Source organism: Pyxicephalus adspersus, chromosome 5 (genome assembly GCF_032062135.1).
Source record: "Pyxicephalus adspersus chromosome 5, UCB_Pads_2.0, whole genome shotgun sequence".
NCBI classification, from domain to species: Eukaryota; Metazoa; Chordata; class Amphibia; order Anura; family Pyxicephalidae; genus Pyxicephalus; species Pyxicephalus adspersus.
In genome coordinates this window covers 18183592-18189420 of record NC_092862.1, presented here as the reverse complement: position 1 = coordinate 18189420, position 5829 = coordinate 18183592, and positions in this window count along the sequence as shown.

Here is a 5829-nt window from a genome sequence, read left to right as displayed (position 1 = left end):
AGCCGGCTCTAGCAGCTAAACACAGAAGGCGTGATCAAAAATTCACCAATACAGTGGCGAAACGTCATCAGCCAGAGGGAGGAGCGAGCACTAGGAGATAATTTACATTTAAAAAGAGTGTCTTCCCCACTGCCGCCATATTGTCGGCTTCTCATTCATACGAATATTGTGTTATTTCATAGATTATTCTTAATATTCAAATCGGAATGTGCAGTTCATAAAAAAATGTATGTGTAATCATAATTTGTTATTTATTTCCTATTTTATAGCATTAATTAATTATATTATTTGTACCCTGTTCATGTACATCTTTTTTGTTTGCTTTTTTAAGCAGATGTCTTGCAGCTTAAGCAACATGTTCACATTCCAATGCAGGGCACTGCCATATTTCTTTCCTCTTTTTTGTTTTTCTTTTTCTTTAGTGTAGATTGTAAGCTCTTCGGGGCAGGGTCCTCTCCTCCTCCCGTGTCACTGTCTGTCATTTGCAAACCCTATTTAATATACAGTGCTGCCCAAGGCTACACACGTGCAATAATTGTCTTTCACAATCTTTTCCAACGACAAACGATGCATGAACGAGTGCTGTACATACAGCGCCATTCTACTCTATAGGAAGGGGGAGAACGACGAAGCAGCACCCCACTGTGCTCTGTCCCCTTCACTTCGACGTTTATCGTCCCTGGATCCCCCAGGACGGTCGTTCCGACGATGGACGAAGAGCGCTGTACGCATGCCAGATTCTCGTCCAATATCAGCCCTGAGCTGATTATCACATGAGAACCATTGCACGTGTGTATGTAGCCTAATATGTTGGCGCTATATAAATTCTGTTTATTCATAATAATAATCATTCTGATTGCCCATGCATGGATGATACAACTCTCTTCCAGGTGCGCAGGAGTCACACACATAGGGGAAGCTGGGATTGTCGGGTTTTCCTGGTAACCAAACATTTTTCACATTTCACTGGGATGATCAGGTAGATAAGTTTAGTTATTGCAAAAGAGACATCACCTGTCTTATTCTGCAAATTTTGTAAAGTGGAACTTTAGTGGACGTGGGACAGTCAGGCTGGGAAGATAAGGACTAGCCATTTCATAGATTTCACTTTCAATCATTGCAAGTCCATATTTCCAACCAGTGCTAAGCTTTGAAGAGGGTGGATTTGAGGTTCTGCCACCAACCCCATGTGGAATTCTTATTATTATTATCCAGTATTTCTATAGGGCCGCCATATTACGCAGTGCGGTACAAAGTCCATAGTCATATCACTAGCTGTCCCTCAAAGGGGCTCACAATCTAATGTCCATCTACAGTCTAAGGTCAATTTTTGTGGAGAAAGCCAATTAACCTAACTGCATGTTTTTAGAATGTAGAAGGAAACTGCAGTACCCGGAGAAAACCCACACAAACACGGGGAGAACCTGCAAACTCCATGCAGATAGTGTCCTGGCCGAGATTTAAACCTGGGACCTAGCGCTGCAAGGGAGTGCTAACCAATGAGCCGCTGTGCTGTCCATTTTTGTTTAAAAAAAATACAAATTTTTTGGATGCATGGCAATTCAATTTTCATAATGACTTATTTTGATTACCACCTAGGGTGATTGAAAAACCCATTGGGGTGTTTAGACTGCCTGTCCATTATTCATCAATTCTCCCCACCATCACCCAAAATCTGATTGGATCAGTCCTATATATTCACACTTCCACCTTTATACCCACAGTCTGCCTGCAGGTTTTCTGCCTGGGGCCAGTTTATTCTTCTTCTCCCTCCCCCTCCAAAGTACACAATCAGCTCCTTTGATATGGTCCTTGTATCTTTTGCATTGCAAATGCCATGTGTGTTCCAACAATAGTAGCTGGGGAGTTCCCAAGTCACCTGATTAACAAAAATAGGCATTTCAGGGTCTGAATAAAAAACCTGATGTATTGAGCAGGTAGCATCTGTTTAAATGTATGTTTTGAATGCATTACACCTATAATAATATTGCATAATGTTTGCTGCATTAAAACAAAACTAAACTTACAATAGAAAAATGTGAGCAGGCAGATTCCTTATTACAGAAGGGACAGGTGGTGCTTGATGTGCTAATATTATCTGTAGTGTACAGTAAGCTGGAACAGATCCATTTCAGGTTTGCTGGATCACCCAGGTTGACCCATGATAGTTTACCTTCTACAGTCTCAGAAAGTTTTAATAAAAAAAGACCTATTGTTTCAGAATTAATGGACTCCTATGTGTATGCATGGGATATATAAAATTCCAGTCTGACCAATCAAGATGACCAAATGGAGGAGAGGACCAGGAAAAGATTCCAGAGCCACCACCAGAGTGAGGAAAAGTGAATTTTGTTAAATAATTGATAATATATAAGTAAAATAGAGAATAGAGATAGCTTTTTGTGGCATAAGTGCAAACAAAGTGCTTTAATATTATGGGACTATTTCAGCACCCTTCACTAGACATAGCCCAATTGTGCTAAAATATAGTGATTCACAATCACACAGTACAAATTTACAATCTCACATTGGATTACAGGATGGAAGTGAACAAAATCGTCTTGTATTGAAGGGTTTCGCCCAATGGCTTGTTTAGGGGACTTATGTAGAGACTTATATTGTATGATGATAATTCCTATTACAATGGGGGAAAGTAGTGAATCGGTGAAAAATATAGGTGAGTAAATGCGTGCTAAAGCTGTTTGAAGTTGATGGTAGAAATTTCCAAGTTCTGCTATTAAGGTATCTATGATTAGGAATTAGTGCTATGTGGTAAAGGGACAGTCAGCATATCATGGAGCCCACTATCCACTAGATCCAGAGATGTTTAGTAGTTACTAGGTTTCATAGAGTTGAGTCAGAAGTTGATAAAAGCAACTCAAGTATTAGTGTGTGTTTATGTAAATGAATTGCTCCAACAAATACTTCAGTACCAAACTTTTTGGATGATGTTCACAAAGTTTTACAAGATGTCTGCAGAACCAGGTTCATACTTGATCTTTTAGATATCTAGCACTCTCCTCCTTTCTCATAATATACAAGTAAGTTTATTTTATTTTATTGCAAGAGACACAGTATGTCCCTTCCATATAGAGAATCTGCCCATTCACCAATTTTTAACTGTAAGGTATATTTTCCTTACAGATGAATGTAAAATAAATGTATGCAATAACATACAATAATAATAAAGACAATACCAGCTGTAACATTGAGAACTAGTGCAGTAGAAAGTTGTTGTTGGGCTTTAAAACCAACCTGTGCTTTGCCAGTTGATTGGTTAGTCTTCAGTGTTCGGTGTTTTAAGCTCAGAGTTACTGATATTGAAATATTCACCCTACATGAACAGAGAATTTCTGAATAAGGGTCTAAACATGTTAGAAAACCAAAAGGTTCCTGCTTTCTTTTAGGAAATGTATTTGACCACTGAAGAGAAATCACATAACCTATTTTAGGTGATTGATAAGATATGACTCCACTGATAGAAAACTTAATTCACTATATATTCTAGACTTGACCAAATGAAGCAACCACAGATAGTATCACAGCCCCCACAGATCAAATCAGTGCTCCCACAGGCACCCTAGATCAGCGGTCGCCAACCAGTGGTCCGCGAACCACTGGAGGTCCACAAGAAAATTTTAGGGGTCCGCGGCTATGGTGGGTGCACTCCTGAGAGGGGTCAGCAGAAGGACCCCGTTGGGGGGGCGCACCAGCCTGAGCCACGGACCATGTACCCTGAGCAGTTCCCAGGCTCAGTGAAGTGGGCAGGCTGTATCCCTGGACACAACCCACCCCACTCTCCCAATACAGGCTCAGGTCATAATAATGTCACCCTGGGGGAGGTTTCTTCTCCTTTGAGTGACACCTGACTCCCCACGCATGCCGGTAATTTTAGTGTTCCGCAGACCTGAAAAGGTTGGCGACCACTGCCCTAGATCATATCACTGCCCCCACAGGCACCATGGATCATATCACTGCCCCCGCAGACAACCCGGATCTTAACACTGCTCCTACCCGTATCCCAGATCATATCACTGCCCCCACAGGCACCCCAGATCATAACACTGCCCCCACAGGCATCACAGATCATATCACTGCCCCCATAGGCACCCCAAATCATATCACTGCCCCCACAGGCACCCCAAATCATAACAGTGCCCCCGCAGGCACCCTAGATCATATCACTGCCCTCACAGGCACTCCAGATCATAACACTGCCCCCACAGGCACCCCAGATCATAACACTGCCCCCACAGGCACTCCAGATCATAACACTGCCCCCACAGGCACCCCAGATCATAACACTGCCCCCACAGGCACCCCAGATCATAACACTGCCCCCACAGGCACCACAGATTATAACACTGCCCCCACAGGCACCCCAGATCATAACACTGCCCCCACAGGCACCCCAGATCATAACACTGCCCCCACAGGCACCCTAGATCATATCACTGCCCTCAAAGCAACCCTAGATCATATCACTGCCCCCACAGGCACCCCAGATTATATTACTGCACCCACAGGTTTAGGGAATATTTTGTGGCCAGGCAGTGAATATGCCATTTTTAACATTACCCACTGCTCCACTTAAAGGTAGATCTTCAAACTGCAGGTTGCAAAGTAGATCATTAAAATGAAAATCCATGATCTGCATTTTAATAATAATATCATTAAGCATATAGTGAGAACCACTTATAAATATAGAGTGTTATATACTGAATACTTCCTAACTAAAATTTTAGCTTCTGGGAGTTGACCGCTAGCTGTCCTGTACTGTATGTGTGAGAAAACATGGAATCAATCACATAACCTCATAAACAACAGAGGTGTGATCACAGCACGCTGCCGCAATTAATTTAAATGTGAAATCTAATGAAACCTGAAAATATGCCAGTAATTTCTGATTTCCAAAATGTTGGCAGGATCACAATGAAAATTGTCACTGGAAGCTCAGAAGGCAACATTTGGAAGTGATTAAATCCTTGTTCTGGCTAGTAGTATCCTCTCTCTCACCCAGCCATCATGAACACTCTTCCTGATGGAACCTTTAAACAATTTAATCTGATCTGTGCATACACACAGATTAACCTATCACTCCTGCAAATTGCACCTCCCTATTACTGTTCCTCCTATGGAGTGAGTCATTCATTTTATGGATGCTTGGGAAATTATAAATGCAGAAAAATGTAAAGGCTGCCTCGGTCCCCGCTGACAGTGGAGTTAAAAAAATGACATATTTTTCTTAGATTTTAAAAAGGAAATTAACACCCTATGGAGCCAGAACTGGTGTTGAGTGTGGAAACATCGAGCTTGAAACATGTTTGAGAAATGCGATTCTTAAAGAAGACTTTAGGAGTCATAACTTTATTTTTTTTTTTAAATTATTACGTTTAAAATATCTTAATTCAATAATTTGCTGGCCCGTGTTCCTGGGTAAACAGAAATCATAAAGAGCAAAAAAGTATTTCTATTGAAAGGAAACATTAGCGGTGTTATCACCAACAACACATCAAACAAACACAACTACAACTAAAGTCCAGGCAGAAAAAAAAGACATTCAATGCAGTTATGTATTCATTAAAAAAGTGCTTGTACTTTAAGAGATGATTGGCAAAAATAATAGAATCTGTTTCTGTATTAGCTTCCTGTAATTCTGTATGGATATTGGCTTCTAGTAGCAAAATATGTAAATGTACCCTGAGGAAAAAATGAATTGATTGCTAAACAGAGGGACGACCATTTCAGTGTGCTGCTGATCACTTATCCCCAGTTACAGGTTGGGTCCTAGACCAGATTACGCTGTTTATATTGGAACTAAATTTAAAG